This window comes from Balaenoptera physalus (assembly GCF_965194825.1).
Source record: "Balaenoptera physalus genome assembly, chromosome: 1".
In the NCBI taxonomy this organism is placed as follows: domain Eukaryota; kingdom Metazoa; phylum Chordata; class Mammalia; order Artiodactyla; family Balaenopteridae; genus Balaenoptera; species Balaenoptera physalus.
In genome coordinates this window covers 137,932,576-137,956,313 of record NC_138882.1, presented here as the reverse complement: position 1 = coordinate 137,956,313, position 23,738 = coordinate 137,932,576, and the positions used below count along the sequence as shown (strand labels likewise).

Sequence of the window (23,738 nt, the reverse complement as noted above, 5' to 3'; positions counted from 1 at the left end):
AATCTGTTCCCACCTCCTTGTTGTCCTCATCCTGTGTGAGGGCAATCCCCGTGACTCTGCAGGTTGTATTATTCCTTCCAGTTTCATACCTCCTGTGCATACCTCAGCCCACTGTTTTCTGGCCTCCGATGCCACACTTGTACTAAGCTTCCTCTTGCTGATGGCACCCACCACCTCCTGAATCCCAGACCTGGTGGGGTTTCTAAGGGCCTGTGATGAATTAGAGACCTTCAGACCAGTCCCCTTGCTGCCCCTTTGGCTCCCGCGGAACCACACTTTGCACACTTCCTTCTACCTCCCTAACCTTTCTTGCTCTGCCTTGGGCTCCTCTTCTCTGCCTTCCCCTGACGTGTTCCCCAGGCTGCCGTCCTCAGCTTATTGCTCTTGGCACTCAGCTCACTTTCCCATGGTTTCAACCACCACCTGTGCACTGATGATTCCCAAATCTTTATCTCCAGCCCCCGCCTCTCTTCTTCTTCTTCTCCTCTTTTTTTAAAAATTTATTTATTTGGCTGCATCGGGTCTCCGTTGCTGCACACGGGCTTTCTCTAATTGCAGCGAGCGGAGGCTACTCTTCATTGCCGTGCACGGGCTTCTCATTGCAGTGGCTTCTCCTGTTGCAGAGCATGGGCTCTAGGCTCGTGGGCTTCAGTAGTTGTGGCACACAGTCTTAGCTGCTCCACGGCATGTGGGATCTTCCTGGACCAGGGCTCGAACCCGTGTCCCCTGCGTTGGCAGGCAGATTCTTAACCACTGCGCCACCAGAGAAGTGGTTAGATGATTTATGCATCTGCCCACTGGACAGCCCCACCTAGATGTCTCATGAATTGGATGCCTCTTGTGCATCATCTTACAGACCCTTGGTCTCACCTCCAAGTCCAGAAGCAGCTCTGGCAGGCAGTTCAGCCCTGGCTTTGATTCAATTCACATAGTAACTTACCTCAGCAAGTAGCTTACACCTTGCTTCCGCCTTGGAGCTTCTCTAATGCCCCTGGACACCTATTCATTCATCCCGGCTACCTGTGGAAGTGCCTGACCTTTACACATGTGCAACTCAGATATGGGGGCAGAGGGAGGGCATAACATTCCATGGAGAAGCCCTGGACCAATGAGGTACAAGAACCAGTGGATAATGCTTCTCCCTTTTGTCTCTTTGGTGGCCAATCCTGAGATGTAGTGTAAGTTCCCCAGGAGGCCCTGGGAGGATCCAGTGCTAGTGTCCCATGGAGGGGCCAACATGATACACATCCTTGATTGACTTTCCATGCTGTCCTATATTAGCCTCCCTGGTCTCTCACTCCTGTTCCCTGGGATCACTTCTGAAATAAACGACCAGCACATAAATCTGTGTGCCAGGCCTTGCTTTGGAGGAATCCAGCCTCAAATATCCTTTGGGCATCTTTATCTCAAACTGTCTAAATCAGAACTCTTAGTCTTCCCCCCGGTGCCATGTGTTTTCCTCCCTCATCCCACTCAGCCATCAAAGCTGCAAACTGGAGACTCACCCTGACTCCACCCTTTCTGGCCTCAGCCTGCCCCTCCATTGCTCCCCTACGACCATCATCTCCCCTAAGCTGCCACCCCCGTCAGTCCTCCCCACCTCTCCTCCAACCCTCTCAAAACCATCCTTCGCCCAACCGCCAGCACGAAATACCTCAAGCACAGATCTTGCCACGGCATTTGATTCCTCAAACCGCACCAGCGTTTCCACAGGTAAACTAAAATCCAAGCACCCTAACCTGGACAGGGCCCTTCTGGGATCCGCTGCTTGTCTGCCTCTCCAGCATCCTGTCTGAGCTGCTTCTGCTTTCTAGCACGGTCCCCAGTTGTACACTCACCAGAAAGAAAAGAGTCATCCTGAAGAGGTTGTTCGTTTGTCCCCATGGGGAGCATCCCAACAGCCCAGCCGCTGTGCAGACAAAGTTAGCAGAGCTATTTTCTAGAACCAACGATCACAGGGTCTTTCTAGGCTCAGAGCTTCACAGTATGCAGATCACGGGACACGGCGTGCACGGAGACAGTGTGAGGACCAGAGGGGGCACAGCAGTGGCATCAGAACACCAGGGTTCCAGGGCTGCTCCTCGTTAGCTGTGTGACTCTCAGTTTCTGCATTCACAAGGCAGGAAGATACAGTCTGATTGCCACAGGGTGTGCAAAGTGCATATAATAGTAACAGAGGTGATGATGGCTAACATTTACTGACCTCTACCACATGAGGAAATTGAAGTAGAAGAAGGCACCTTGTGAGCAGGTCTTGGCTCTGCTACCAATTTAGCGATGCTCTCTGAGTAAGTCATTTCCTGTGTCTTGACCTCAGTCTCACCCTGGAAACAATGGGGTTGAACTACTTCAGGACTTTTGGACTGGGCAGTTTCTAACATCCTTTACAGCTATTAAATTCTGAGTTTATGAAGCAAACATGCTGAGCTTATTGCTTGTCCAAAAGTGGGCTGAGCATCCGTCTCTCTTTAGCTCTGACGTGCCTGCCGGCGCACACACGGTGCGTTGAAGGTGACCTCACCAGCCTTTATATCAGCCTACTTCCCCTGGGTACCAGGGAGAAAGGGACCAATTGTGTCCCAGGCCAGACAGTTACAGATGCTGCATCTCTTGCACATTTTTTTTTGTCCAGCTCAGTAACAATGAGGATAATTCTGTCCAAAATGCAATCAAGTTTTTTGCTGTGAATTGTGCTTTCAAATCCATGGAATTTACTGTCACATCACTGCCAAGTTGGACAGATTCCTATCAGAGCCAGCTCAAGTTCAGGTCAAGCCCAAGGCTGTTTATTTCTTGCCCGATGGCCCATCTTCTCCCTTCTCACACATCATGACCTCCACACATCTCCCTGAGGGCCTGAGGCTGACAGTGGTACTCTGCCCTCCTCTCAGTGGTACCTGTGCTGTAATTGGAGGGTTTGTTTACTTTGTCAGTTTGTTTCCTCCCATCTTTTAACACCTTATTATTATTTTCCAGTTTGAAGTGAAACTGTGATGGAGTAGACGTGTTCTGGATATTTTCTCCTTTCACTTATTACTAGAAGTTGTACCCTGCCCCTCATTTTGGATTAATATCTTTTCATAGCTGTTCATATTAGCATGATTTTCAGTAACCCACTGCTTCCTACATAATTGAGGCAGTCGGAATAACAAGTCCCAAAGCGGATGTGAATTGAAAGACACTTTTTTGGCCATGGTGAGGGTAGTCAAAATGCCTCCACACCAAAGAAGTTGTGAAGCCAGGCAGAGGGATTGCCCTTTTTTTGTCCCCAAAGCTGGGGGTTCCTGGAAGGGAGGTTCTGGGTACATTTTCCTCAGTGGGAGAGCTGAGGGCAGAGAATCTAGGAGAAAACTTGGCCTTCCTCTATTCCTTGACACCTCATTCCTTTAGCATCTAATTGGCTATTAATTACCTGATTGTTGATAGGGTGAGGGGAGGAGATGGGATTGAGAAAGGGGACTTTCCCTCATGATTCCCATGTCTAAATGAGTACTAACAGGTTATACTAAAAGCACTTTATTCATTGATTCCACAAGTAATTGTTGAGTGTCTACTATGTTCGTGCCAGGCTCTGTACTAGACCCTGGAGATATAATGTGAAGCAGACATAATCTTTGCTCTACAGGGCAGTCCCCGTCTAGCACATTAGATATGCCAGCTGGTTGTGGGCAATGTCAAGTCAGGTCTGTAGGATCTGGCCCACTTGGATCCCTTATTTTCAGCATTATTATGGGTGTAATTAAATAATTATTCAAGAAATTATTTGTTAGTGTTAGTCTTTCCTTTTAGTGAAAGCATCCCATAAAGACAAGGATCCTGTTACCACAGTAATCTCTAACACGATACCTAGCCCATTAGTAAATGCTCTCAAAACATTTGGGAAAGAAGAAAGGGAGGGGAGGAGAAGGTAGGGTGAAAAAGAAAGAATAAGAGAATGAGAGGAGAGAGAGGAGAGGAGAGGAGAGGAGGAAGGTAGATTAGTGTCCTGGAAGGTGGGTGAAGTGAACTGACATGATGAAGAAACTCAGGGCCTGTGGAGGGAAGCTCGTGTTGAGAAAGAAAGGAAGTGGTTGAAAGTGAGAGGAGTTCAAGGTGGCCAGAGCCAAGCTGTACAGGAAGGGGGGAAGTTTCATTTGGGAAAATTCTGTGGCAGAATGTCTGGAAGCTGCTGTGCCGGAGGCTGGGAACTGGCCACAGCTGTGCCCCTGTTCCAAGCTGAGAGGCACCTTGAGTGCAGGGAGCCAGGCCTCTGGCCTGGAGCAGGCACGACTGTGACCCCAGACCTGTGGTTGAAGCTGTGCCAAGTGGGGCTCAGGACTCAGGACTCTGGACTCAGGCTGACCTGATTCACTCCCACTGCTGCCAAGAAGCCAGGGTTAGGTTCCGCTACAGGGCTGTTTGGGTGAGGGGGTGGAGCCAGAGGGCGGGGCCAGCCCCTTCTGTTAGAGGCAGTCCTGACTGCCTTCATAAAGATGCGTTTAATCTTGGCCAATTGCTCCTCACGAACCATTGTTCTAGTTTACTGTTTCTCATCCTGAGCAATAATAGCACTATAATTATATTTTTCTCTCTGTTTCATCACTTAGATGCCTTCTATTTCAAGTTGAACTTTGGCCTTACTGATTAAAAACCATGCTTCCCAAACAAACACTGGGATGAACGGTCTGAAAATCACAAGTGCACTTATAGGGAGAGCTCTGGAAAAGATAGACAGCATTTGTGGAGTGTATAATGTGTGCCAGGCCTTGTGCTAAGAGCTTTCATTGCATTATTTCATTTAATCTTTGCAATAGCCCTACAAAGCAGGTACTATTGTGGTCCCCCATTGATGGGGAAGGAAACAGGTCCAGCTAGCTGAAGTCACTTCAGTCTGTCAACCACAGGTGGTGGAAACAGGCCCCACGTGCAAGGCTGACTCTGGGTCAGGCCTGGACACTCCAGCCCAAGGCAGGCCAAGGTGAGGCAGGCACTCTGCCATGGCCATGACCTACAATTTTAGGTAAAACGTGGACAGACGGTTTCTACCTTGATAGTTAAATCTATTTTTAAGGCTTCCTTTTTTATTTTTGACAAGTGACCTTCATTCTTCATTTACCCTACTGATACACAGTTTTACTTATTTAAGTTTAAAAATGAATTTTAGGGGCTTCCCTCGTGGCGCAGTAGTTAAGAACCTGCCTGCCAATGCAGGGGACACGGGTTCAAGCCCTGGTCCGGGAAGATCCCACATGCCGTGGAGCAACTAAGACTGTGTGCCACAACTACTGAGCCTGAGAGCCACAACTACTAAAGCCTGTGCGCCTAGACCCGGTGCTCTGCAACAAGAGAAGCCACCGCAATGAGAGGCCCGTGCACCACAACAAAGAGTAGCCCCCGCTCTCCACAACTAGAGAAAGCCTGCATGCAGCAACGAAGACCCAACACAGCCAAAAATAAAATAAATAAATTTATTAAAAAAATAAATAAAAGTGACTGCCTATTTAAAAAAATAAAAGATGAAAATGAATTTTAAAAAGAAAAACATTCAGTGAGTAATAGTGGGTATATGGAGAAGGAAAGAAGAGTGAAGATGGACCCGGGGGACAATCTGTGGAATCCGGTGTCTGCCCTCAAGGCTTGGTTTTGATCTTTGCCGCTGGACTCTGTGACTCAGTTTGTTGGCCGACACTCATGGGACATGTAGCTGGGGCTTGTGGCATCCCACTGGGACTTTCCTAATCTCTCTTGCCTCTGTGGGTCTGTCTGGTCTCTGGGTTCTGGCCACACACCCTCTCGACAGGGTAAACACCAGGAATTAGGTAAAAGGTGGTTTGGCAAAGGTCAGAAAAGGAAATGTCTTCAACTGCAATTAGCTCAGGACACATAAGGCATTGCTGAGAAGGGACACCAAAGAGGAAGATCTCCACGGCCCTCAGCATGGGACCTGGGACCATCTGGAGAGGCAACTGGGTCACTGCACACATGCAAGAAGGGTCTTGGGAGAGAAAGTGTTGGTGGTTTACCAGAAGGCTGCAATCTCAGAGAGTTCCTGCTGTGTCACAGCAAAGGTGACCTACTTAAGGCTTTGCGGACCGATGACTCTGACCTTTACACTTTCCTTGGGCACAAGTCCTCATCCTTACTAGGCACTCAGTAAATTCATTGTGGACTCACTCCCCTTGCCACTTCACTTGGAAACCCTTTTACAAGGAAGAGGACATTCCACTTAGAGGACCACAAATAGGGTTGATTGGGTGCCCAGCTCTGTTCCTCCACAGCCAAAAACTGGATTAGCAGCTGTCTGCTTCCCAGTGATTGCTAGAAGTTTCTTTCACATGATCCAGTTCATCCATGGCCACTCCCCAGTTAAATGGATAATCAGGTCTCAGACCTGCAAGACTAATCAGTTCTTGGAAGAGAAATTATAAACCCATCTTTTGATGTGTCCGTGCCCCCCTCCACCACCCCCAGCCACACTCTCCAAATAGCTGACTAGGTCAAAACACTGCTTTTGTGTAGTCCACTCAAGAGCAATGATCATCTCATGTTAAATATTATTAAGCTGTGGTACTTAACAATAGGCCAATAATGCCAGGTCACTTAGTTTACTAATTTGAGAGTAGTGTACCCCCGGTGTTTATTTTCAAGGTAAAAAGATAAAGGTCTGAGCAAATATTTTTAAGCAGATAATTCCTGCTGCTATAATATTAACAGTACTATGCTTAAGGATGAGGGCTTTACAGTCACACTCCTTTGAGTTTGAATTTCTGCTCTGCCAATGTGCTGTGGCAATTTGGGATAGTTACTTAACCTCTCTGAGCCTCTATTTCTTCATCTGCACCCGAGAATGCTGAGTTTCTCGTGTTTCATGGAGCGGAGATTCCTCCAGGTGCACTCTGGCAATGAGCTTCTGGGGATGCCTGACAGGGGAGGCAGGTATCTCATGCAAAGCTGGGAGGAGGAACCACACTGCGGCTGGGCTTCAGAGACTGGAATTGGATGCCAAGGCAGGAATGTGTGGATCTTTTCTCTAGTGCCCATCATTCACATGGCTCAGCTGTTGTCCAAGAGTTGGCTTCTTCTTGAATCTGCTTCTCTTCCCTCTATGAACCAGTTTTTCCAGCTTCTGCTTCTCTGTACCTTTGACGTACTTATGCCCTCAACTTACTCAGGCCCATCATGGCCTCACTGGCCTTTCATCTTTCAACTTCAGTTTCTGCAATTAACTGATTTGCTTTATACAACCCAACTTGAAATGTCTAAAAGCAAGAATCTATTTGGACAAGGCTTTTTGTGTTATGATACCCTAAAAACTGCTGACTGGCCATTGGATTTGCTGCTGTTGGGTCCTGGGCTCACCCCTGATCCAATCAGAAATGAGTGTGTGTGTGTGTGTGTGTGTGTGTGTGTGTTTGTGTGTGTGTGTGTGTGTGTGTGTGTGTGTGTTTGAGGATAATCACATCAGATGAATCAAAGACACTGAGGGCATCCCCCATTCAACGAAGGTTGTAGGCAGGGAGTTTCCCTTACAAAGGGTGACAGGCATGGTGATTAACATGTGTGGTAAAAAAAAAAAAAAAAGCTCATAAGGTTGTTGTGAGGATCAAATGAGATAAAACTTGTAGAGGACCTAGCACAGAACTAGGGCACAGACCAAATGCTCAAAAAATGGTAGCCATTATTATATGATTCTTATTGTTATGATTATTATAATCTATTACACTAGCAGTACAGACTTGGTTCCAAAGGTACAGGGTAATTTGCAGGCCTCTAATAGAAAATGCACCTGGGGATTAGTTTTCTTAACTATATTTAGATCAATGTTGCTAAAGGGCAAGAAGGGAAGTGGGACCCCCTCTATGCACAACATCAAGGAATAAAAAACTCCTTGAGCAAACATTACAAAATATCTCTTAAAACCACAAATATGGTCCCATAAGCCTAGCTAAATTCTTTTACTGACTTCCCATTTTTCTTAAGGATAAATATTCTTTTTTTTTTTTAATTTTTTAAATCTTTGGCTGCATTGGGTCTTCGTTGCTGCGCACAGGCCTTCTCTAGTTGCGGCGAGCGGGGGCTACTCTTTGTTGCGGTGCGCGGGCTTCTCATTGCGGTGGCTTCTCTTGTTGTGGAGCACGGGCTCTAGGCCCGCGGGCTTCAGTAGTTGTGGCTCGCGGGCTCTAGAGCGCAGGCTCAGTAGTTGTGGTGCACGGGCTTAGGTGCTCCCCGGCATGTGGGATCTTCCCGGACCAGGGCTCGAACCCGTGTTCCCTGCACTGGCAGGTGGATTCTTAACCACTGCGCCAGCAGGGAAGTCCCTTAGGATAAACATTCTTTATTAGGCCTTATATGGTCTGCACTTCCTCCTGCCAGCGCGCGCGCACACACACACACACACACACACACACACACACACACACACACACAACTTCCCAGCTTCGGCCAGTGCAGTGAACATTCCACCATGGGTGCTGCAGCCGCCCTGGCCTACTCCCAGGGCCCCACCACATATACCTGATCACATTTCACACAGAGCGTTGTGACACGCTCTTCTTCCTCTCCCTTCCCCAGTCCTTATCCTAGTTAGTTTCCACTCCCCTTTTGGCTCTCTGTTCAAATATCAGGAGAGCTTTCCCCAGTACAGGATCTTTTGTGATATGCATTCACAGAACCAAATGTTTTTTTCTTCGCCTCATTGCTTCACTAAAGGGACTCTGTGGTTCATACCTGCTTCTCCCACTGGACCATGAACTCACAAGGGTGGACTGCACCTGTTTTTGCTCATCTTTCTGTCTCCCAAAGCCTATGGTGCCTAGAATATGCAGGCACTCAGTGAAGATCTGTTGAACAAATGAGTCCAATGTTATCAATGCAACTAAATTGTTGCCTTTCTCAGAAGTTATGACAATACTGGAAGGTAAAATAATGCAATATTAAGCCCTTCTTTTTAGTTAAAAGCACACATGCAGAGCTCACCAAAATTGACTCTGTTCTTTGCCCAAAGGAAATAACAACACACTTTTAAAAACTGTTATTATCCAGGCCACATTCATTGACCAGAATTCAATAAATTTAGAGATTAACAAACAGGGAGCAAAAAAAAAAAAAAAAAAAAACCCGCTATACTCCTGAAATATAAAAACACACTTCTAAAGATCTCTTGGTTTAAAGAGGAAGTAAACTGCTTGGAACTGGACCACAATGAAAACACACATCAAAGCCAATGGGATATGGCAAAGCAAGTTTCAGAAGAAAACGCTAGCCCTACATTTATTTATTAGAACATAAAAAAAAGATTGAAAAGAAAAACAAAATGAAGCCAAAGTAAGTGGTAAGAAATGAGTTAATGAATATAGAAGAAGAAAATAATGAAATGGAGAAAACTCAGCAAACTTGATCAATAAAGCCACAGGTTTGCTTTTTTACGGTTAAAAATTATTTGGCTAGAATGATTGATAAAGAAGAGAAAATACTTGATAGGTAATATCAGCCATGAAAAGGTATGAAATGTACACATATAGAGGGTACTTTTTAAAGGGAACATTTATGAACAACTTATACCAATGAATATGAGACCCACATGAAATGGATGATTTTCTAGGAAAATATAAGTAACCAAAATTTGTTCAAGAAGAAGTCGAAATATTAAACCAGTAACCATGGAAGAAATTGAACTATTAAAAATGTACCTTCTGGGACTTCCCTGGTGGTCCAGTGGTTAAGAATCCATCTTCCAATGCAGGGGACGCGGGTTCGATTGCTGGTCAGGGAACTAAGATCCCACATGCCATGGGGCAACTAAGCCTGCGTGCTGCAACTACTGAGCCCACACTCTGGAGCCCACGCACTACAACTAGAGAGAAGCCAACACACTGCAACTAGAGAAGCCTGCGCCGCAACGAAGGATCCCTCATGCGGCAACTAAGACCCAACACAGCCAAATAAGTAAATAAATAAATATATATTTTTAAAATGTACCTTCCTCCAGCCCCTGCAAAGGACATCAGGCTCAAAAAGCTTATGGGCAAGTTCTTTTCCTTGGCTCTTCCATTTGTCCAGGAAGCCTCAATATCCATATGGGATCAGTTTAGGGAGGAAACCAGGAGGAGGGAAAGACTGTCTAAGAGACATGGTACCCCATCTAAAAGGAACTGTTTAAATGATCATATTAGACTACTCTTCAATTCAGATCCACTCTTGAGTGAATCTTTCCTCCCACTCACCAATGGATACGATTTGGTGAGGAACACCAAATCAGCATGGAAATGACATGTTTCTTTGAAGATCTGAGTTATGAAGTAAGTGCATTTTGTGCTACCCTCTGCTTTTTATTTTTCTTTCATGAAAGTACATAGTAAAATCTCAGAGTTCAAAGAGAGAAAGGCATTAAGATTTTCCAAGAAGCAAAATGCTGATTTCATAAAAATTGCAGAAGCTGTTGCATTTTGAAAGTGGGCCCCAAAAATATTGATGACCTTTCACTCCAAGAGCCACACCGCAAGAGGGAAGTGGGGAGCAGGCATGGAGACTGGAAAACCCTGAGGATTCCCAGGGAGGTCTGACTTGTGCCAGGGAGGATAGAGGTTTTTATGTTGGCTCCAGTCCTCTTTGTGGTGATGATTAGTATGGTGTTGATCTTATTAAAGAAAGAGAAGTGAATTTCAGAATGACCCTGAACAACTTCCACCCTGATTGGAATAAAATAGCAATAATAATAATAATAATGATTGGAGTCATGATTAGTGTACATCTTGCATGCATTATCACATTGAATCTTCACTATGATCTTATAATGACAGCATCTATTAGTATCTTCAGTTTTACAGATGGGGAAACAGAGACTTAGAGATGGGTTTTTTGCCAATATGGCCACCAATTCCTCCCCTCCCAGGACACACTTGGCCCTCCTCCCACCAGGTGTTATAGTCTATTTCCCCTCCCCTTGAGTCTCGGCTGGCTCATGGCTATCGCCATGGCTAGAATACATTGGAGGTGATACTGGGCTGATTCTGGCCCATGTTCTAAGACAGCTGGCAATGTGTGTCGTTGTTCTCTTGGAAGCCAGTTGCCATGGAAAGAAGTCTAACTGCCCTGTTGAGAGAGAAAGGCCTCATAGAAAAAGAGGCCAGTTTTTATGAGAAGCTATGAAGAAAGAATGGCCCAGCCAAGCCCCCAGCGATTCTAGCCACCCCAGCTGAGGTGCCAGACATCTGAGTGAGGCCCCTCTTGGTCACGTGAACCCAAGCCAAGCTCGCTGATGAATGCAGCCATGTGAGTGATCCTAGCGGACACCACATGTCGTACAAGAATTGACCAATTTGACCCACAGAATTGAAATGAATAATAAAATGGTTACTGTTTCAAGCCACTAAGTCTTAAGAGTGTTTTGTTACACAGCAATAAATATCTGAAACAAGAGGTTATCATGTTGTCCAAGGTCATGTAACTTATAAGTAAGTGGGAAGGCCAGGACTTGAGGCCAGGTCTTTCTCACTCCTTTGTCTGAGGTTTTAAAGGCTGAATGATACTAAAAGAAGGAACAACATGACCAAAGTTTATAAATCATTAAGGATATGGAAATTATTAGCAGAGGTCTACTCAATCACAGTACATGAGAGCTGACAGAAGAATGACGAAGAGAAGAAGGAACACATTAAGAATGGAAATGAGCTTCTAGAAGTTAGAAAAAAAGCTTTTTTAATGGTAAGTTGTTTTTGAAGTACAGTTGATTCACAATGTTATATTAGTTTCAGGTGCACAACAGAGTGATTCAATATTTTTAGAGATTATACTCCATTTAAAGTTATTATAAAATATCGGCTATATTCCCTGTGCTGTATAATATATCCTTGTAGCTTATTTATTTTATACATAGACCTTTGTACCTCTTAATCCCCTACCCCTATCTTGCCCCTCCCCCTTCCGTCTCCTCACTGGTAACCACTAGTTTGTTCTTTGTATCTGTGAGTCCATCAAGTAGTTATTGAGTATCTACAAAGCTTGTGGCAATTTTTTAGTTGCTCCGGGTGGTTTGGATGTGAATGTACTTGATCGCAGGATGATATCAACCTAATCTGAGAGAAGAAACATGAATAAAAATGACACTAGAAAATGTATAATGGTGCAGCCACTAAAAAACTAAACAGTTTGCCATTCCATGAAAAATTTTAAATGGAATTTTAAAATTTAAATTTTAAAATTTAAAATACCATACCAGCAATCTCTACTTAAAGCAAAAGAATTGCTCAAACAGATATTTGCACACCCATGTTCATAGCAGCATTATTCACAAGAGCCAAAAAGTGGAGGCAAGCCAGGTGTCCATCAAAGGATGAATGGATAAACAAAATGTGCTATATACATTCAGTAGAATATTGCTCAGCCTTAAAAAGGAGGGAGATTCTGACACACACTCTGTAACATGGGTGGACCTGGAGGACATTATGCTAAGTGAAATAAGTCAGTCACAGAAGGACAAATACTCTATGATTCTGCTTATATATGGTACCTACAGTAGTCAAATTCATAGAGACAAGAAGTAGAACAGTGGTTGTCAGGGGCTGGGGAGAGAAGGGGGTAGGAAGTTATTTATTTATTTTTTTTATGGGTCCAGAGTTGTAGTTTGGGAAGATGAAAAAAGTTCTGGAGATGGATGATGGTGATTGTTGTAAAACAATGTGAATGTACTTAATGCCTCAGACTGTATACTTAAAAAAAGATTACAGTGGTAAATTTTATTTTATGTACATTTTACCACAATGATAAAAGAAGTGAATTATTCATTATTAAAAAATTAACACTGTACAAGGCAGAGAGTAGTGAGAGGAATAAATCCAGGCAGAGGCGGATGGAACCAGTGGTGAGGGCTCATTATGCGTGGCACTGGATGAGGTTCCTCACATTCTTTGTATCATCCAGTCTTCTCAATAGCCTAGGGAGGTAATTGGTATTACACCATGTGATAGCAAGAAGTAAATTTATGAAGTTAATTGCCATAGGATGTGTCATAAACACAATTTGTCACAATGTTACAAATTGATTCAAAAGTTTTAATAGAGATAAGCATGCCAGATCCAGAATGAATATTTAAGAAAATGTAGAAATGTTAGAGGGGTAGTATTTTTTTTATATTTAAAAATTAATTCCATAGAGGAAAATAATGTTACTACACCAAATTTCTTTTAAAAGTTTATTTTTTTCTCATTACAAAAATAATAAACAATTATGTAGACTAGTTTAAAAATATAGAGTGTAAAGAAGAAAATAGAATCCATGTATAATCTCACCCCCAGGGATACCCTGTTAATTTCAGAATATATCCTTCCAGTCTTTTATTTTTCCCTGCACTTATAAATCTTCCTCCAAACTGAAAACATTTACCATGTATATTTTAATATCCTGAGTTTTAAATCTTAGTATATAAGGGAAACATTTTCTCACATCACTAAATATTCTTTAAAACTTGATCTGTAATGACTTGTCATGATATAGATAGGCCCAAATTTTATCAAACCTCTCTTATTCAACATTTAGAGGGTTTGCATTTTTTTCTCCTTTAAATAACAGTGTAATATCCACCCATGTATATAAATCTTGACCATGTATCTAATTATTTCATTAGAATAGATTTCTAGAAGTACACCAAATGTTTTAATGTCACTGTCAGAGACAAAAAATTCATTCAGAGAGATTCTGGTTTTGAATCAGGATGGAGAGTATACTATTTTATGTAAAGATGAATCTTTGGCTTATGCTCTTACAAATTATCTGTGCCTCTGATAGTTCACATAAATTTATACACAATTTATTTATAGTTCAGCTAAATAAGTAACTTATGTATAGTTCCGACCAGTAAATCTGTACGTGTTCTTTTATCTCAGCAACTCACATTGCCTGGCACATAGCAGGTATTCAATAAATATTTGTTGAATGAATGTCTACTGAATGAAATCTTTCATAAAGATACTTCCAGCATGAACATGAGGACGTAAAACTGAAAATGTGGAATTACAGTGCTCTCACTTCGGTGTATGATTCACAGGCCCAGGTGGCTTTGTGCATGTTTTGCGGGAGAAGCGCCGTTCTGTAACGATTGCAGTCTGGGAGAATGGACTGGACCCAGAGGAGCTGGAGCCAATCATCTGGCGCAGCGTCTGAGAAAGCCCTGCTCTCCTGCCCACAGCAGTGCTGAGCTTCTCTGGCGAGCAGGGTGGATGGCCGAAGTTCTTGGTCTTCTCCAGTTGTGTGCACACAGCCTATGTTACTCCTGCCTGTTTTGTGTCACCAGAGCCCTGGGGATGGCAAGCAATCTGCCCAGAAGTATAAAACCATCCTTTTACTGAAAGAAATTTCAGAATGAGAAGGTACCTTGAGATGACTGGCGATCTCAGAAAAGATAGCCAGAAACGGCACAATATGAAACAAAAGGGTTCTCCGAGATTTGGCGTCCTGGATCACTGACTTCTCTCCATCAGAGAGATCTCCATTTCCCATAAGCTGTTGCCTCTACAGGACCTCAACACAGATGCTCCTCCCTGTCCTCAGAGTTTGCAAAGCTCAGTCCCACGAGGAAAGTTTCTGTCCTACAGGTGGGCATGAGAATGTGAGGTGCAAGCACAGAGTGGGATATAGGAGGCTACAGTGAGTGGGAGAAAGAAAGAGGGAGTGGGGATCCAGGGAACCCGAGACTCCATTCTGAGTCTTTCTGAGTGACCTTGGTCAAGTCACTGAACTCATGTATTCACTCGGGGAACATTCGAGTGCTCCCTGTGTCCTAGAGCAGCACTGTCGGAGAGAAATCTAAAGGAAGTCACACATGTAATTTAAAATTTTCTAGCTGTGACTATAGGAAAGTGAAAAGAAGAGGTGACATTAATGTCAACATATTTTACTTAACCCAGTATGTTCAAAATATTACCATTGTATTGCGCAATCAATATAAAAATTATTTGTGATATTTTTTCGTCCTTTTTTCTATATTAAGTCTTCAAAATCTGGTATATGTCTTATATTAGGGCACCTCTCAATTCAGATGCTACGTTCTCATTGGAAGTAGTCAATCTATATCTAGATTTCATAAAATTTACAGTTGGAAAAGTAGATTCACATTCCTGAATTGTTCCAAGCATACTTAAAACCTTTCCAGTAACTGAATTCAGTTTTAAATTTAAATTAATTAGAGTCTAATATAATTAAACATTCAGTTCCTCCGTCTCATTTCAAACTAGCCATGTTTCAAATGTGTAGCTAGTGGCTACTGTATTGGACTACAGAGTTCTGGAGTTCAGGGTGCAGACTTGTTTGACATTGAATCCTGTCCTCTAGATTTCAATCCAGTAGGGAATTCAGGCAAAAAAACCCCTAACAATTACAATATGAGAAGCCCTGTTATCTAAAGCAGTTGGGTCTAGAGACTGGCTGGTTCCGTTGTAGCCAGTCTAGTAAAGGAGGGAGTTGTGAGAATGTTACCTAACTTTAACATTTCTTAAATTTAAAACATATGAAAGTACATTCATTCAGCAATTTTATGGGGTATGGTCAAGAGGTTTTCTCTGAATAAGGGTTTGCTGCTTGGAGTTTTGAGTTACCACCCCTCTTGTATAAGTCAGATCTATCGTGCAAGAACAATAATTTTCGACAAGTGGGAAAAAATTCAGAGTTGTGAATGAAGGCCAAGGTCAAAGGCTGGCTGTAGCAAAGCAAGAAGCTGGGGGCTTCCCTGGTGGCGCAGTGGTTGAGAGTGTGCCTGCCAATGCAGAGGACACGGGTTCGAGCCCTGGTCTGGGAAGATCCCACATGCCGCGGAGCAACTAGGCCCGTGAGCCACAACTACTGAGTCTGCGTGTCTGGAGCCTGTGCTCCGTAACAAGAGAGGCCACGATAGTGAGAGGCCCGTGCACCGCCATGAAGAGTGGCCCACGCTTGCCGCAACTAGAGAAAGCCCTCGCACAGAAACGAAGACCCAACACAGCCGTAAAATAAAAATAAATACATTAAAAAAAAAAAAAAAAAAAAGCAAGAAGCTGGCCGCAGCCACTGGAGCAGACACTTGGGCAGAGACCCTTAATGCTGCTGAATGACTGTCTGTTTATACACCATCTTCACTCCCTTCTCTGCCAAAGAGAACTCTGGGTCTATTCAGAAAGTGAGTAGAGATCTCTTAATCTCACGGAAGATGGGCATCTACCCCAGACCAAGGAGATGAATCACGAGTGGCTTAAATCTTTGCCAGTAATTGGCTACAGAGGTAGGCATATGGTTCAGTTCTGGCCAAGGAGATTTCAGGGAAAATCTGCTGAAGAGCTTCTATCAAAGACTTTTTTCTTGGAAAGATGAAGCCTCAGGAGGAGAACATCCTTGGCCCTTGCCCCTTTCTTCACGCTCGGAATGAAGTTCTGTGGGAGTCACAGCTGTCATCGTGTGACCATAGGGAAATTAGCCTGAGGACATGCAAAACAATTTCACTGAGGATGGCAGAGTAAGAAAAAAAAAAACCTTGGGCCCCTCGGGGTATATGTGGGCAGCTATAGCAACTGTGGACCTCTTGTTTTGTGTGATAATTAAACATCTTTATTATTGAAGCCACTGTTAATCAAGCATCCTGTTATTGGAAGCTGAACACATTCTAAACATATATTCTTGTTCTCCAGGTCACAGAACGTGCTTTCCAGGTGTGTACCATGGTGAAGATACCATACAGCCTCTGAAACACACATGCCCGACCAATCACCACAACAACCAGATAGCAGGTGTTTGCCATTGAGTCTTCTTCACCTTCTCTTATTCTAGGTCTTGGAAGATAGTAAAGATGTCCTTTGTTGATTTTAACCTGAGACAGCTCTTCTATAGTTTGTCATATATCATGAGAACTCAGTAAATCATCACTAAACGTAAGGATTCCGCTTTTCCTTTATCATTTTACCTATTCATTAAGGTCCCTTGAGGCTCACCTTCTCCAGGAAGCCTCTCTGATTCCATCCAACCCCCAGGGATGCTCCCTTATGAGGACTTATAGTACTTATTCAATAGATAATTATATTCTCTTGCAGCACCTTTTTTTTTTATCTTAAATTTATATGCGTCTAGCTATCTTAAGGGCATGCACTAGGTGTTATACTTCTTTGTATCTCTCATAGCATCTAGTACCAGGCAGGCACTTGGCTGGTGTTCAGAAAAAAATCTGTAAAATAGGTCAGTGAAAGAACAAAAGAGCAAAGCCAGGTATCCTCACTTTGTTGATCATGGAGTGGTACAGTAATTACCTTAAATAGTGTAAGCCGGTTGTGAATTGATGGTCTAGACGGTTATTATTACATTTTACACAGATCTGATTCTTATACAGATTCTTACATTTAACTCAGATATTTGACTTAATATTTATCCCTATTTCTTAAGGCCTTTGCCAATTTTGTATTCATGATATTCTTAACTTTTGACTGATGCTCTGATTTTTTCCACTATATTTCTTTTACTCATATTGCAAAGAACTTATTCTAAACCTCTTCCCACTCCTTTCTTGAAACTCTCTCCTCTCACATTTCTGCCACCCAGGGCATCCTTCAAATATTCCTTTTGGGGACTTCCCTGGTGGCACATTGGTTAAGAATCCCCCTGCCAATGCAGGGGACACAGGTTCAATCCCTGGTCCAGGAAGATCCCACATGCCGCGGAGCAACTAAGCCCGTGCGCCACAACTACTGAGCCCGTGTGCCACAACTACTGAGCCCGTGCACCACAACTACTGAGCCTGTGCTCTAGAGCCCGTGCTCCACAACAGGAGAAGCCACCACAATAAGAAGCCTGTGCACCGCAACGAAGAGTAGCCCCCGCTCACCACAACTAGAGAAAGCCCGTGTGCAGCAACAAAGACCCAACACAGCCAAAAAAATAATAAATAAAATAAATAAATAAATGTTTAAAAATTATTAAAAAAAAATTTTCCATGTGAACTGTGTTCCACCACCCCGTCCACCTCCCAAACTTGACAGCCTCTGAAGGCCTGGACAGAGAGGGAAAGCCCGACTATAACACCTGGTGTTAGGTCAAAATGGGACCAAAATTAGTGTGGGATGTTCTGCCTGAAGAATCAAGAATTGAAACAGCCTAAATCCCCAGGGCGTGCTGACGGTACAAACACAGGAAGCCAAGGGCCAGTGCTAGTTTCTAGAGGCAAACAGAAAGGTCAAATTTCAGCAGCTCTGCTGAAGCTGGAAAGAAGTAGAAGCAAGCTAGAAATGGAGCAAAGAGGGTCCTGGGCATTTCAAAGAGAGCCTGGAGGGGCCTCATTTCCCATTATTAATCAGAAGCCTCATGCTACACACAGAAGAATGAGGGGACACTTCCTTTTCATCTTTTTCCTTTCCCAGCCTCACATCTTTTAGAGGTAACTTTGTCTGGCTAGTCTATTTATTAAACAATGTTTATTCCCTCCATACCCTCTGATGATTGGGTTGTACCAGAGTCGGCAGGCCACTTGCCAGGCTGCCTGCACATTTGCAATTGAAGGACACTGTCACTTTGGACACGTCCAAGGACTTCAGTAGGACAGTGTTTTCCCGAGGCTGCCTGCCTTCTGGAGAGCCTCTTACATGCCTTCTCTCAACAGGAAATAGGCAAGGAGGGGGAAAAAAAAAGGGAGAAAGGCTATAAAATGTGGACAGCTAAATGCTCATATAAGAGACTGCTTAGAAAAACAAACAGATCCATATCTGATCCTAGAACAGCAGCAATGTCCAGAGGGCAGCCAGAAGCCCAGTGGAGCAAGTAAAAGATAACAGACAGCAAGCAGCAGGCAGCAACTGACAGGTTTCTCAGAGCAGGCAGGGGGGAAGTCTGAGCAATTATACAGGGATGAAGCTGAGACCCACAGAGCAGGGAAAGAGAACAATGCCAACAAAGACTTAGGGGTAAATGGGGGCATCGGAGGGAAATATGAACAAAGCTTCCTATTTGCCATAAGATACCAGATAAAGAAAGTTCCAGATCAAAAAGATAGATTGGGTCCTCTAGGAGGAAGGGAGGGGGAGGAAGGGAGGAGGATGGGAATGGATTTTCTAGTACAGTTGCTTAGAAAACTTCTGATTTTTTTCCTTTTTACAATGATGAGCTCAAAATGAGATCACTGGGGACATTGTCACAGCAGCCCACAGCTGCCATAGTAAAAGGGCAAGGGCTTCAGAAGTGCAAAGTCACTGCCTTGACTCACTGAGGGGACTCCCTGAGGTGTTAGATATCTATTGCTGGTGGCCCCAGATTGGGCCACTGGCTGCAGTGACAGAGCAATGAGGCAGGCACAAGGGGAGAACTCTGGTTCCCGAATGCAGCCAGGAGGACCTTGATCTATGCGACAAGTTTTCACTGCTTAGGAAGACGGTCGGTCTAGGGGTAGAGAGGGCTTTCCTCAAAGTCAGGCTCTGCAGGACATTGCGACTGATCTGATGGGATAAGATAAAATAATATTGTCTGTGTGTGTGTGACAGTGACTCTCCTTATTTGTACCAGGAAGCCTCTGTAAGAGCATGGGTCTGTTTAGGTATGCAATGCTCAGCACTTCTTTGGCGTGTAGCCTCCCTTGACCTTCTGCCACATCCTCTGGCCGGGTTCCAAACCTGGATGGTTTCCACGATCCATTTTCTCCACCTTGCCCTGGATCCCTGAGCCTACCATGTGACCTGGCCTGCCATATGTCCATCTGCCTCGCAGACATCCTGCCATCCTTCTAAAGATTTCTCGTCTGTTTCTGAGCACACTTGCCACCAACTTTCTTCACTCCCTGCCTTTAATAAAAAGGAATTCCTGATACTTGCAGCCCCTCTCCTCCAACACACACGCCATTGGGTCCTTTCCTTGTCTCTGGCCTTTGTTCATCTTCCTGTATCATCTCCCAGTTGCATTCCTCTCCACGAGGGCTGTGAATCTTTTCTTTCCTCCAGCCCCAGCCTCACTTTCACCCCCGTTCCTGCTCTAGTCAGCAAATGACGTCATCTCTACTTAAGGAATTAGGTCATCTGACATCCTCTCCTTCCCAGAGTCCTGTGACTCTCCTCCTTGTCTTCCCGTGGTTCCTGGCCACATAAACTCCTCCACTGTAGCCAGGATCCCACCCGTGCCCGTCTCCTCCTGACCCTTCCATGGTCACTCATTCTCCCAAACTCCTACATTCCTCATCATTCCCTTTAACCCTCTTCTCCTCTTTTGCATGAAAAAAAGGTTTTCCACCCTAGCTGTACTTCAGATCACCCGAACCACCTTAAAAAAGGGTAGATATATCCAAAAGAATTGAAAACAGGATCTTGAAGAGATATTTGTACACCTATGTTCATAACAGCATTATTCACAATAGTAAAGGTCAAAGCAACCTAAGAGTCCATCTACAGCTGAGTGGACAAACAAAATGTGCTATATGCATACAATGGCATATTACTCAGCCTTAGAAAGGAAGGAAATTCTGACATAAGCTGTATAACATGGATGGACCTTGAGGATATTATACTAAGTGAAATAAGCCAGTCACAGAAGGACAAATACTGTATGAATCTGCTTATATGAGGTACTTAGAATAGTCAAAGTCATAGAGACGGAAAGTAGAATGGTGGTTGTCAGGGGAAGGGGGGAGGGGGAAATGGAGAGTTATTGTTCAATGGGTATTGAGTTTTAGTTTCGCAAGATGAAAGGAGATCTGGAGATGGCTGGGGGTGATGGTTGCACAACAATGTGAATGTACTTAATGCCACAGAGCTGTACACTTAAAAATGGTTAAAATGGTAAATTTTATGTTATGTATATTTCACCACAATTTAAAAAAAATAATAATAAAAGGAAGGATGCCCTTTCTCCAGCCCAGATGCCTGATGTCAGAATCTCCAGGTGGAGAACACTTCTCATTCTTCCAACAGACAGTGACTCTGTGCCAGGCACCGTGCTAGGGGCTGCGAGTCCAGACATGCCTCACACACCACCCCTCCTTACAGAGCTCTCGGCCCATTGAAGTGAATTCGTGCAGGACCGGCAGATGCAAAACGTGCGTGGGAGATGAGAGGGCAGCTCTCAACCCTGGGGTAGGAGGGTGGAGGCGAGCAGAAGTATTCTGGGAGGCAGCACTGAGTTACCTCCACTTCCTTACACCCAACCCCCCTTTCACTCACTCCCTGCAATTGGACTGTCTGCTCACTCTGCTATAACCTTTCACAGGTTTAAATGCCCCGGGAACTTCTCGCCCCGTCCCTCATGTATGCACTCACGTTTTTGAAGGTTTATGATGAGCTCCTAACTGACAAACACTGGCATATTCCACGTGGAATGATCTCTGGATCACGCCATGGGTTTGCCCAGGCACTCGGAAACAGATCTTTCCCCCCCGCCGTCCCCCGCCGCTTCCTGTTAGGTTGGGGCCGTGCACCTGGGCTCTGGCAAATGGGGTATAAGAAGAAGTGACGCCAGCCACTCCGAAGTCAGACCCTCAAAAATCCCCCCACCCCACCTTTCTTGGCATCACCAGCAACTCCTGCTTTACGTGGGCAAACCACAGCACCCGTCTTGCTGTGAGTGAAAAACAAACCTTTATGGGGTTAAACCACCTGAGAACTGGGGATTTTTCTGTGCAGCTGCTGGCTTTAAATACCTTGATAGTTCTCCGTTTCTGTTCATTAAGTTCAGTCAACACTTTTCTAGACTGTTGCAGCAGGCAGGCAGCTATGAGTCTTCTCACTAGTCTTATTTTCTCTTCAGGATACAACTGGGGACCACCCTCTTGACGTTTGCTCTCCGAGTCTTGGTCACAGGGCTTTCTGCTGGGTTTCCTCTTATTTCCATGGTCTCCTTCATTCTCCTCCTCTCTTTGCTCAAGATGAAGGCCTTTCCCAAGCGATTTGCCCTCGGTGTCTCTTCCTGTCTAACTCAGTGTGTCAGTTGAAGGAGAGGGAGCAGGAGTAGGATCAGGTGGGGAGAGCCTCGTAGCACATAGCACGATGCAGATCTGACACCTGTAAAAGCAGAGAGGAAGGAAGGCGGACCGGGCTGCCTGCTGTGCAGCTCTGAGCTCTGGAGGATTTGTTGGAGGATTGCTGTGTTGGGCAGGAATGTCCTGGCTGTAGTGCCTTTGCCATACTCTGACAGTAGCAGGGAGCAGCCCGGGGAATGTCACCTCCATGTGAATGCTGCGTGCACCCCCGGGGGACAGGGATGCAGCAGCTGGGAGCTGTCAGCTGTGTTGTCCTCACATCCTGTTCTCTTGGAGGGAGATCCGAGGGTGCGCTCCCTTGGCTGCTACATCCTCTACTCTCTCTGTCCCTCCCCTTGGAGGCTCCCTGGTTCTGGCGGGTCCACTAGCACTTGACATTCTGCGAGGGTTAAGTGCAAGACTCAGACCGTCTGTGAGAGCATAATTTGGATACGTGGCTCAGTGCAAACTTGGTCTTCTCTGTGAGGCCATTCTCCCCCATGCAACCCCTTCCATAACACTTGTGCACCCACTGCCATCTCAGCACTTGTCAAATTGCTTTTTTAAAAAAATTTAAGTCTATTTTCCCCAATGGTTTGCGAGCATGACACATATTTGTCTTTGCATCTCTATAGCTTGATACTTGATGAGACATACAATAGGTGCTCAATTGCTTGTTGGATGAATTATACAGAACTGATAACTGGGCTGACAACGTAAAGTGTGGAAAACTGAATAAGCTGGGAGCAAGGAGCTGTGTTCCACTCCTAGCTCCAACAGTACTAGCTCTGTGGACTTGGGCAAGTTGCTTAACATCTTTGACCCTCATTGTCTTGTCTATCAAAAGGAAGTGACCTTAATTAAGCACCCACTTTAAAGTAGGCATTTCACACGTGGTAACACACTTAATGGGAGTTATCTGCCCACCCCAAGGATAAGGTTATCGTGAGCATTAGCAAATACCTGGGGTGTGAAAGCGCTAGGCAAACTCTAAAGCTCTGTGAAAATGTAAGCTATAGTTTTACCACTTTTGGGCACACAAATCCCAAATCTTTATTTCTCCCCTAGCCTGTGTCTGGAGTTCCAGGCTGGCACACCAGATTAAAGACACCCCTTGCTCACAGAAACTGACCGGCAAATGTCTTATTTCAGTATTGAGTTCTCTCCATATCGTACCATAACCATCTTTTCTGGCCTCTCTTTACACTACTTCCCTGTAAGGCAGACCCTTTGCAGGGGTCAAAAGGGCCTAGTTTCACGAGCAAGTCTGCTCCTGCCCAGACTCTAAGCTTTTGCTGGCAATTGCCCTCCGCTTTGGGAAGACTTTATCCCTCTCTGCCTGTAGAAATCTTGCCATATTTAAAAGCCAATCTCAGATCCCACTGCCAAGAGGTCTTTTGTGCCCACTCCCCTCAAAGTGATCTCTCTTTATTCTTACTTCTACTACTCCTACTGATAGCACTGCTCCTTCTAATATTACCATTACTGTTTTTCTTTTTTTTTTTAAATAAATTTATTTATTTATTTATTTTTGGCTGTGTTGGGTCTTTGTTGCTGCACACAGGCTTTCTCTAGTTGAGGCGAGTGGGGGCTACTCTTCCTTGCGGTGCACGGGCTTCTTATTGCGGTGGCTCCTCTTGTTGCAGAGCATGGGCTCTAGGCGCAGGGGCTTCAGTAGTTGTGGCACACGGGCTCAGTAGTTGTGGCTCGCAGGCTCAGTAGTTCTGGCGCATGGGCTTAGTTGGTCCACGGCATGTGGGATCTTCCCGGACCAGGGCTCGAACCCATGTCCCTTGCATTGGCAGATGGATTCTTAACCACT

At 44.7% G+C, this 23,738-nt stretch overlaps 1 long non-coding RNA gene across 2 annotated transcripts in view; it reads left to right on the top strand.

Annotated features, from left to right (window-relative positions):
- The window catches only part of LOC309641426, a 181,599-nt gene extending 164,724 nt beyond the window's left edge, over positions 1 to 16,875 (top strand). For both annotated transcript variants that reach the window (XR_014252600.1, XR_014252601.1), the window contains one exon: positions 16,629 to 16,875. This is a non-coding gene — a long non-coding RNA (uncharacterized lncRNA). The remainder of the gene's footprint in view (positions 1 to 16,628) is intronic.
- The last annotated feature ends 6,863 nt before the right edge of the window (positions 16,876 to 23,738 follow it).